Raw genomic sequence first — 12,154 nt, 5'->3', positions numbered from 1 at the left:
GCCCATCCCTAATTGCACACAGGGCAGTTAAGAGTCAAACATATTTCTGTATGTCTGGAATCACACGTAGGCCAGACCGGGTATGGAAGGCAGTTTCCTCCCCTAAAGGGCATTAATGAACCAGATGTGCTTTTCCTGACAATCAGCAATGGTTTCATCGTCATCATTAGACTCTTCTATTTCCAGAGTAATATTGAATACAAATTCCACCATATGCTATGGCAGGATTCAAACCAGGTCCCCAGAACATTACCTTGGTCTCTGGATAACTAGTTCAGTGATAATACCATTAGGCCATTGCTATCCCTACTTAGCAATGATCACCACAATAGAGGCACTTAGAGTGTACAGGAGCATGGTGGTATCAGTAACGCATAACGTCAGGGCTTGAGTGCAAGGAGGAATGTTGGAGACAACGTTCAATGTGATGGGCATCCATGTGGGGGTGAATGAGTGGAAGGGACTATTGGTATTAGAGTTAGGTAAGAAGACATGGGGGCTTGGAGGAGGTACCAGGTGACTAGGCAGAGCCCAGAGACGACCATCACATGTTGTGATCCCTGCCATCGCTTGTACTTCACTAGATACCAATTGTGACTGGAAAATGGCTGGGAGAATGCCCAAGGTTGGCAGAATCAGTATCATTTTGACAGGCAAACATGGGCTTCACATCTTCTGGGCACAAGGATATTGAAGAAGCAAATACATGAAGCATATGCTTACAAGTTGTAACTTTATTTAATTTGCAGTCATTTCATTACCCATTTGTAACACATGTAGAAGATGCTTGAGGTTGAAAACCTGGTCAAAGGTAATTTGACCATGTCATTGGTCCTTGTAAATTGAACATTACCATCTCAAAAAAGTGTAAGTTACCAGCAATATATTCTAAAGAGGAGAAAGCTGGGCAAAGGTGACACATAATTTCTGCAATGGACTCTATGAACTCAATTTTAAGTTGAATTGTTGTTGTGTATCTGAAATGGGAAGAGCTAGAGTGCAGCAGAACCTTCTTTTTTGAAGTTGGTCACCTTTAAGTTGCTGTACATGCTGAGGTGGAGCAGAATAGATGATGGAATCAGGACCCTCATTATTGGGCCACTGCAAGGAGGACTGTGTGTAGGCCCCATTTGCAGAGTATGCCATCACTGCTATTCTCAGACATCATAACCTCCTTAAGTTCCAAATGCAGGTATTTGCCAACAAGAAAGATATACCCATCCATCAGCATAGCCAATGCCTTCTGCGCAAGGTTACACAAGTTCATTTCATTCCTCCATGATGAGCGGCATTCTGGGCAGTAGGATCCAAGAACATAGCTGCTTCTCCCAGGTGTAGGGTGTTGTTGACTGCAAATTCATCAACAGGAAGCTGTTCCGTACCATTTTGTAGTCACTGTAACCACTTCCTAAAGGTGTGCACTCATTACCCTGAGACCTGCTACAACACTTCCATCCTGGCACATTCATTTATCTGCTGCATTTGAGGGTCCAGGGCCCTTACAAGGCTGGTTACTGGGAGACAAGGAATATCATTGCAACCATGGCTCATGGCACTATTGCGCAACCCCTGATCGTATCCCCACTCTGCATTAATGCTGTCCAGGCAGCACAGTATTGGGCTGCTGAAGATGTTATTCCTCTGCTTGGACTGTTCTGGTGTTGAGGGATATTTTCCAGTGTAGTCTTGAAAGAGTATCCACATTATCCTGGCATGCTAAGATTTGCATAATTGGAGCAGTCACTGAAGAGATCTGCTGAATGCTGATGAACTGGCGGTATGGGGGCAGTCTTTCAGAAAAGAGGTTAAGGACACTGGGGAGGAGGGTCCTTGCCTTATCTGTGACAGGCTCAGAGGTGTCTGGTGCAACAAGACAGACAGATCCTGATTGGCCCCCAGTTCCAGTGGATGAGAACTGTATGCAGCATATCATCATGGAATGTTCAATAATTGTTAGTCATCATGCCAGCATTTGGTTTGCATTGTGGGGATGACCTGCAGCTTTTTTTTGAGTACGCGTTTGATGACTGTAAATATAAGCTCATCTTTGGATTGTCTAGCAGGGTAATGTCACATATGAACTAACAATAACAAGATGTAGGTCAAATGTGGGGATTGAGGACAGAGTAGCATGATGTAGAGTTGGTAGTGAGAGGTGATGTAGCTAAGGAGAGGTTAACTCCTGCAGCATGGTGGTTAAACATCTAAACAGGGTGAGAGAATGTGATTGCACATGTGAGGGAGTGTCAGCTATATGTCCAGTAGGCAACATAGCTTTGTCAAAGCTTCTCCTGGTGAACAATGGCCTTTTGAAGATGGTGTGCCCCCCCGAATTGGCAGTCTTTCCGTGGTTATCCAGTGAGTGGTTTCTCTGTGAATGGTGGCCAATAGGGGCAGGATAAGGTAATTAATGAGGTGAGACATTGCACTCGGCCTCTCTGAGAAAAACCGTGTGTGTGAAACTAGATGAAACTGGCAGTTTTTCTGGCTAAGACTCAGAATGAATTTTATCCCTTTCAAACTTAGTGACCACAATATGATAATGTAAAACTCTGTTTCTCAATGGCTCTTTTACAGTAAGGTTATTAATGATCCTTTCTCATTGAATATTAATAAAGCTAGAAATAGCCCAAGCCCATCTCGTTCACACTCTAGTTCATCCTTCATAGCATTAGTGCTAAATATAGGTTTATCTACTTTTTAAAATCAATCAAAATGAACTTGTAGTACTGTTCCACATATGTTCAATACAGCTTTAATTTTCTGATTTTATACCACTCCCAATATTACAATTTGAAGGCCTGTAATCAGCTCCCACAAATGATTGCTGTTTCTTAGCTCCAAACGAACTGGTTCTACATCTTGATCCTTCAATAACATCCCATTGCAATATTGCTAATCTCACTGTGAGAACATTCATTCTAGCCCTGTTAAGGTGCAACCTGCTATCCTTATGCAGGTCTTACCTACACTAGAACTGGTCCCAATGCATCAAATCTCTCACTCTTAAACTTTCCAGCCATTTGTTCAATCATTCAATTCATGTACTCCAATATTACATTAATAAAGCTGATAGAAACATCAATGATGGTTACATATATACTAAAATATATACCTTAAAACTATTAAACAATAAAGTAAGAGAAAACAAGGTATAGAGCTGGATGAACACAGCAGGCAAAGCAGCATCAGAGGAGCAGGAAGGCTGACGTTTCGGGCCTAGACCCTTCTTCAGAAATTGGTTAGGGCCAAATGTCCAATAAAATTGACAAAAGAGTAACCATTCCTTTGATTCGAAGCTTGTGTTCATATTTGAGGGCTCTACAACATCCAAACATTTCCCCGACCAACAATCTCTTCTACCACAATTTGAACAGTTAAACGTATTGATCAGATGAAACAATCTTTGGTTAATCTGATTGTGACATTTACTAGTTCGTAAAACTCTGACAGAAGATCATTACTCATTGATTCACATGTCAATTGAAGAAATTTTGAAATTTTAATCGCGATACGTTTGAACAGCTGACCTTTAAAACCTGAATTGTATTTTTTATGTGGCATTCCGACCATACTGATGTTGATCTTTATCCAAAAGGATATCATTCTGACAACTTAGTTTGGTAACATTATTGTTTTTGATAAAGAGCCATGTCCATAGAAGTGAATCTGTACACATGATCCATTAAAAGAGAGAGAGAAAAACAAAGAACTTACAATTTTGAAGTGTCTCTCTCAACCTTAAATGCTTCATAGCAGCTGTAATGACCATTGTAATGTAAGAAAACATGGAAGCCAAGGTTTCACAAATAGCAGAAAAGATAAAATGTGATCATTCATTTTAGTACCATGGATTAAGGGATATATATAGGCTATGACACCAGAGAGACCTTCACCTAACCTTCTTCCATTAATGTGTTGGATATTTCTGTTACCTCGAGAAGGAAGATGGAGCCTTATCTGAAAGACTTGCACCCATAACAGTGTGATATGCCCTCAGTACAGCACTCTTCTCCAAGTTTGGCATCAGCCTATTATTTCGGAGGCTGGAGGAATGCATTGTCACTCTGATCCCACTGCATTTGGATCACAACATCAAATAAAACTATTGGTTACCAAAATGACCAATTAAACGTTTATATCAGGTTTTTAAATAACAAATTTCATCAGCATGTTTCTGAATGAACACCGTTTTATTATCAAACAAAACTTATTTGATAAGATGTAAATATTGATTAACATATAGTCAGTAATACAGATACATAAATGTTAATCTCTCTCTCACTCATCCTCACTCTTACTCTGATGTTCTGGCACATATGGTCCAGTCACCAATTATGCATGATCTTGGCTAAAGTCTCACAGCCACCACCTGCTCAGGAATTACAATATTTCAAAAGGACAAACAGCTTTCACTCTGAACTTGTGAGGGTTTCCTTTCAGAAATAGAAGAGATCAGCTGGGCAGCTTGTTGTTAGCAATCTTGTGGAGCTCTGCTTCACGTGACAAAGTATTTGAGGCATCAAAGTTCAGTATCGAGAAATGCACATGGCAACTAGCAACTGCCCAAATGATGACTGAAAAGAAACTGAAATTGAACAGAATTTAGGGAGATGGAAAGTGAAAATAAGGAAGAAACTGAAATGCCTTGCACCTTTATTCCTTTTCTTCTTTCAATTACTGCTGGCCTCCATTATATCAGAAGACGTCCCCTATTGTTTTTCATCCCTCCTCCCCAACCTTTCATTTCCTCTATATTTGCTTAAAACCTGTTACATTATAAACTTTATCAAATCTTGATGAAAGCTCTTCAAAATGTAATCTTGAGCTTCACTATAGCAGTGCAATTGGGTGTGTTTTGAATAGGTTCAAATTGAGCCTGTTAATCGGCTTCTCTCTCAACAGCTGCAGCCAGAACTGTTGAATATTCACAGCATGTACCTTTAACAACATAGCTACTCTGTTTCTGCACCTATTAAATACCATATTAAGATGGAATGTGGCAAGTAGTTTATTTTTAATGTTATAATCGTAACAATAGCAACAGACAATCAGCACTAAAGTTGGTTAGCGTGAGATTGAATAAAATTACTAAGTACAACAAAAATGCAAATTATCATTGCTTCAGTTCGATGTAAAGTCTTTTCGACATTTAAAATAAACAAATTGTGTAGACTGCTGTCTTACTTTCTCTCTCTCTATTGATATTTGATATATGTTGTAATTTCTATAGCTACAGAGATTTCTAACATTGGAATTCAATCTCAACTGGGCATGACTTGGCTGGATCCATGTGCATACCAGATCAGCATGTGGTTGTATAAGGATGATCCCAGATTATAATGCTTTCCGATCCTATGCCATTTCTCAAATATCCAAATTTAAAACTGAATGCATATTTGGGTTATAGTCTCTATCTTTTTAGTCCACATCAGTTTCTTCTGTACTCCATAGAAGGCTCTCATATTTTTTATCCCACAGCTCGGTGTAATCTAATATGCCAATCCCAGTTTCAGTCAAGAGGCCACAGCTTCTGTTAATAATGGGGAAACATGAAAAATTGAGAAGACTGAAGACATGAGATAGCAAATTGTCTCTTCGGTGCTTAAAGGGCATTTGATTCAATTCAATTCTAATTTCACTTTATTGCGGAAATTCAGTTTGGATACTTACATTGCTCATTTAAAATGTACAAATAAAGAATAACACCGAAAAATGCCATATCACAGAGGTCCAACATTACTTAAAAACAATTACAATGTTATTAGTCTCTTAGTTAATCCCACTGAGTGGCCTCGTCAATTTGTTATACCTGTTCAAAGTTGTTGTAGCAAGGTGCATGAAGAAGTTCAAGAAATAATTTATCCTGCATTTGAGAGATTGCAGCCTTTTCCTGAACACATCCCACATTATTACTAACACAAGCAGTGATTCTCATATTGGTCGTGAGACTGCTTCATCAAAATTCTCTCAGCAGATTTTGTCCGAGAGCCCTTCCTGCCTAGCTCAATACGTTTTGCATCCCAAAGCAGACCAAATTCTATAGATTATCATCATTGTCATTGGTGGTCTCTTACAGACGTGGATGACTCTCTTCCACTCTCTGGATGAGTCCATAAGTGGCTATACAGGCTAATGCAGCTTCTGTGGGCTCTCTTACACTTGAGGCAGAAGGTGGTCACAGGAAGGGGTGGGTGGGGTATTGGTGTGGCAACGTGCTCCTTATGCTGTTTTCACCTGACTTCTGCTTTTTTTCCGACGGTACATCTCGAGGTACTGAAAGCCTTCCCAGATTCTCCTCCTCCATTTTGGATGGTCTTGGGCCATTGATTCCCAGGTGTCTGTGGGAATGCTGTACTTTGCCAGTGAGACCTTGAGGATATCACTGTAGCACTTCCTCTGTCCACCTGGGGCTTACTTGCCATTTCGAAGCTGGGTGTAAAGCAACTGCTTGGGGAGTCTCGTGTTGGTCATGCAGACGAAGTTGGTACTGTAATTGGCGACGTATAAACTTTTCATTATATTCATTGAATATATGGATAATAAAGGCCATTCTATTCTATTGTGAACAGTTTTGGTCCCCTTACTGAAGGAAAGATAAGCTGGCATTGGAGGCAGTCCAGAGAAAGTTCTCTTGGTTGATTCCAGATATGGAGGGAATTTATGAGGAAGTAGGTTGGGCCTATACTTCTTGGAGTTTACAAGAATGAGAAGTGCCCTCATTGAAACATACAAGATTCTGAGGGGAAATTGACAGGGTCGACATGAAAAGGTGGTTTCCCCTTGTCGAAGAGTCTTGGCCCAGAGGACACCAGAGGAGGAATTTCTTCTCTATGAGGTTGGTGAATCTGTGGAATTCTTTATCACAGAGTACGGTTGAGGCTGGATTGTTAATTATGTTCAAAACTGAGAGAGACTGAGAGATTTTTAATCCATGAGAGAATTAAGGCTTATGGGGAAAAGGTAGGAAAGTGGAGTTGAGAATTATCAGATCAGACATGATTTCATTGAATAGCAGAGCAGAACTGATGGACAGAATTGCCTGCTTCTTTTCTTATGTCTTATGGGATGGAAAGGAAGAAGATGACCTTGTCATGGCACGTAGTTGACACCTCATTGTAAAAATATTCTTAAATTTGTAAATATATGTTCACATTTCTTCATCAGCTGTGTGAGCAAATGTCTATCTAGCACAACTGCAATATTGTTGGAATAGCACCTTGAGAATCTTAATTCTACGTGATAGTTTATGCTTCTGGGATATGAAGAGAGCAGCTCCTGCACTATATAAGTCTTTATGCAGTAGCTAAAGGGGCAAAGCACAAAAAGGCAAGTCAAAGGCAGGGATACATGTGAGCAAAGTGGGCACAAAGTGAGTGAACATAGAGAGTGAACAAGGAGTTGTGAGATGTACCTTGTCCAATCCATGAATTGGGGACCTCTCTCTGTGTGCAAAGTTTCCTCACAGTAGCTTTGAAAAGAGAGGCACTGGAGTGCTTCAAAGTGCGGCATTCCAGTGCAGAAGTATGTTTTAAGTGAAGTTGTGCCATGATGATTTTGTAAGGCTAGTACCTGCCAGATGTCAATGTCCGTGGATGTAGAGTGATCACAGCTGCCCATGGAGTGTACCTTAAGTTGAAGACCGTTTTCCAAGTTGGAGTTCTGGAGGAGCAAGCTGGATGTGTAAGAAAAGAGCACTGACTTTCATGCTGGGAATTTTCAGTATCTCATTTCTCTCCGGCAGATGGGAGAATGGAAAATTGCATAGCGATAATGAGATAACACAGTGTGGAGCTGGATGAACACAGCAGGCCAGGCAGCATTAGAGGAGCAAGAAAGCTGACGTTTCAGATTGGAACCCTTCTTCAGAAATGGGGGAGGGGGAAGGGAGCTCTGAAATAAATAGAGAGAGGAGGGCTGGGGCTGGGGAAGTGGTGATAAGTGAGTACAGGTAGGTAGTGGTGTGAATTGGTCAGTGAGGTGGGAAGGGTGGATAGGTGGGACAGAAGACGGACAGGTCAAGGAGGTGGGGATGAGAGGGAGGGTTGGTCATGGGATGAGGCCTCATAGTGATAATGAGGCTGTTAATGAGTGATAATCCATACAAATAGGTCTGTCCCCGCTCACTCTCCATCTTAAACTTAGTTGGAGAAAGGGACATTTTGTACTTGTCATGTATAAAGATAAACACAGAATGACTAAAATCTTTAAAAGGAGGGAAAATTTGAGTCAGAGGTAGCTTGCTAGAAGTTACATAGATTATCAAAAAGGAACAAACAAAGTAAGCAATGGTTCTACAAAATGAGTCTGGGGAATAAATGAGAGAAAATAAGTAGATGGCAGATGAATTAAAGAGGTAATTTACATTGATCTTGACTGTGCAGGATACAAATAATTTCCCAGAAATAAATCAGGAAATTGAATGCAGTGAGAATGTGTACAAAATTACAGTCATGAGGGAAATGATATTAAGCAAATTTTGCTCAGCTGTGGGCTGTGGACTTCATCCTTGGGTGTTGAAAGAAGTGACTCGTAAGATGGCTAAAAGATGTTATTAAAGACGTTATAGACTAGCACTTATAAAGATCACCACGGCTTTATGAAAGGGAAGTAATGTTTAACCAATTTATTGGAATTATTTGTAGTAACATGAGCTACAGAAATAGGGAAACTCATGGATGTATTGTATTTAGATTTCTATAGGCACTTCATAAGGTGCCATATCAAAAGTTATTGCAGAAAATAAAAGGCCATGATGTATGGGATAAGATATTGGCATACATGAAAGATCAGTTGGTTAACATAAAACAGAGGAAGCATTGATGAGTCATTTTCTGATTGGCAAAATGTACAAGTGGTGGGCCATAAGGATCACTTGTTGCTGGGAATGGAGGGTTTGAGTTACAAGGAGAGGCTGCATAGGCTGGGACTTTTTTAATTGGAGCGTGGGAGGCTGAGTGGTGACCTTATAGGGGTTTGTAAGATCATGAAGGGTGATAAGGTGAATAGCAGGTGATGTTTTCCTAGGGTGAGGGATTTCAAGACTAAGGGATATTTTTTACAGGCTAGAGGAGAAAGATTTAAAAAATGACATGAAGGGTATTTTTTTACACAGAGAGCAACGTGAGAGCGGGACGGTGAGGCAGCGGCGGTGAGAGCGGGACGGTGAGGCAGCCGAGAGCAGGCCGGTGATGCAGTGGTGGCAAGATTGGGACAGTAGGCAGCTCAGAGTGGGACACTGGCAGCTGCATAATTTGGGCTGGAAATCCTGGAGTGGGACTCGGGCGGAGGCATGGCATGGGCTGGAAAGCTATGAGTAGGACTGCGGCATGGAAAGGAAAGTTGGATTCTCTTAAGTTTTTTTTCTTCTCTTATTCTAAGTTAATGTGAGTGTTGCCATTTATGTACAGCGAAGGTACACATTGTTCATTGAATCATTTGAATCATTGAATGATTCAAACAAATGATTCAAATAAAGTTAGTGTGTGCAATGAACTTGCAGAGAAAGTGGTGGATGTGGATACAGTTATAACATTTAGAAAACATTTGGATAAGTATGTTTGGAAGGATGTGGGCCAAGCACAGGTACGTGGGACCAGTTTAGTTTGCAATTATGAACTGGTTGGACCAAAGAGTCTATTTCTGTGCTGTATGACTCTATGACTCCATGATATGGCTGAAGGAGCCAGAAGGACAGTTGCTAAATTTACTGACAACACAAAGATAATAGGAACGTAGTTTATGAATAAGACAAAGAAGCTACAAAAAGTATTAAAGTTTAGCGATTTGGCAAAAACCTGGCAAATGGAGTATAATGTGAGAGGTTGTGATATTATCCATTTCTGCAGGAAGAATAAAAAGACTGCATGTCATCTAAATATATAAATTTGTGGAGCTCTGAGATGTAGAGAGATCTGGGTGGTCTAGTGCTTGAATCACAAAAGGTTAGTAAGGAGGCACAGCAAGTAATTAAAATTGAATGTAAAAGTACAGAGGTAATGTTTCAGTTATATGGGACGTTGGTGAGACTACATCTGAAGTACTCTGTACATTCCCGGTCACTTTATTTAAGGAACTATATAAATGTATTGGAAGCAGTTCAGAGAAGTTTTACCAGACTAATACCTGGAATAGGCAAGTTGTCCCATGGGAAAAAGTTGGACTGGCTAGGCTTCTATTTGCTTGAGTTTAGAAGGATAAATGGTGATTTGACTGACATAAGATCCTGGGGATCTTGAAAAAGTAGACGTAAAAAGGATCCTTTCTCTTTAAACAGTGGTCCCTAGTCTAGTTTCTTAAAATTAAGGAGTTGCCCACTTAAAACAAAAATAAGGAGATTTCTTTTCTCTTAAGTTCATGAATCTTTGGAAGTCTCTTATCAAAAGGTAGTGGAAGTAGTGTTTTAAGGCAGAAGTAGACGTATTGCTGGACTGGTTTCATGATATTAAAAGGTGAAGAGGAATCAATGAATATGGCATAAAAAGTTGTCTAATCTGTGGTCAATTTGATTGAACAGTGCAAATCAGAGCGGCATCGTTCGCTGACTTAAGAAGTTGATCAACAACTACTTTGAACCAAATGTGGAATATCACAACTTCCCACATTATACTCCATTTGCCAGGTTTTTGCCAAATCGCTAAACTTTAATACTTTTTGTTGCTTCTTTGTCTTATTCATAAACTACTTTCCTATTATCTTTGTGTTGTCAGCAAATGAACCATATGTGGAATTAAAAAGATCTGAAGGATGTTTTGTAACAATGCACTTGAAACATTTTCTGACTATCACTGTAGGAGAAACTGTTTAGTAATCATTCATATCAACAGGCTACAACTTCTTGGCAAATGGAACAATGATGGCTGATTTCTAACAGTGAGGAACAGTATGAGTGTGAAATGTTTTCTGAAAGACCACAGAAAAGGAAACTGCCAACTGATGGGCACACTCTTTGCTCATCTGATCTGGGCCATATGCTTTCCATGTAATTCAAGTGAGTGAATACTACTTTATTGCCCAATAATGACATTGACCATAATATAATATCCTTCTTACTCACACAGTGAAGCTTGCTGCCAGACTATATGTTCCACAAATTCTTCACGTTCAGACCTGTTTAAAAAATAGTCTGTTCAATTCATTTGCATCATCAAAAGGATGGTCTCTGGATAACTAGAGGTCATTTTCCTTTTCCAATCTGAAGCCTGACATTTTACTTAGAAACTTCCTTCTGTCTCTCAGATTAATTGTCCAAAAACAATAATGCAAGTTTATTTTTGTATGTACCTTTTACCTTCTGGATTTCCTTCTTAACCTTAGGAACATAAGACCAGGAGTGGGCCATTCAGCCAATCAAGCCTGCCTGAATCCTGTAATTAGGACACATACCAACAGAAAGAGGACTTTGCCCAGATCTTTTGAAGGTAAGAACTGTAGCAGAGATGCAGTGATCAACTGATGTGGAAACAGTGTAATAATTTGTTGGGGATAGTAAGAACTGCTGATGCTGGAAGTCAGAGATAACACAGTACGGAGCTGGAGGAACACAGCAGGCCACGCAGCATCAGAGGAGCAGGAAACTTAATGTTTCCGGTCAGGACTCTTCTTCAGAAATGGGGGAGGGAGAAGGGCGCTCAGAAATAAATAGAGAGGAGGGGTGGAGCTGGGGAAGATAGGTGGGATGGTGATAGGTGAGTGCAGGTAGGGAGTGGTGGGGATTGGTCAGTGAGGTGGGAGAGAAGATGGACAGGTTATGTCAGGTCAAGGAGGCGGGGATGAGAGGGAGGTTTGGTCATGGGATGAGGTCGGGATTGGTGAGATTTTGAAACTGATAAAACCCACAGTTAGGCCATTGGACTGTAGGCTCCTGAGGCGTTGCTCCTCCAGTTTCCCTAAGATATGTGGATGCAGGTAGGGGGTTATTGTGGTTGGTCAGTGAGAAGGGTGGAGCGGACAGGTGAGTAGGAAGATGGACAGGTTGGGGGTGGAGAGACTTTGAAGCTGGTGATGCAGGTAACCAACAATAATAATGCCCTGAGATAGTAGGAACTGCAGATGCTGGAGAATCTGAGATAACAAGGTGCAGAGCTGGATGAACACAGCAGGCCAAGCAGCATCAGAGGAGCAGGAAGGCTGACGTTTCGGGCCTAGTGTTCTG

Source organism: Rhincodon typus, chromosome 4 (assembly GCF_021869965.1).
Source record: "Rhincodon typus isolate 14 chromosome 4, sRhiTyp1.1, whole genome shotgun sequence".
In the NCBI taxonomy this organism is placed as follows: Eukaryota; Metazoa; Chordata; class Chondrichthyes; order Orectolobiformes; family Rhincodontidae; genus Rhincodon; species Rhincodon typus.
This window is presented reverse-complemented; position numbering follows the sequence as displayed.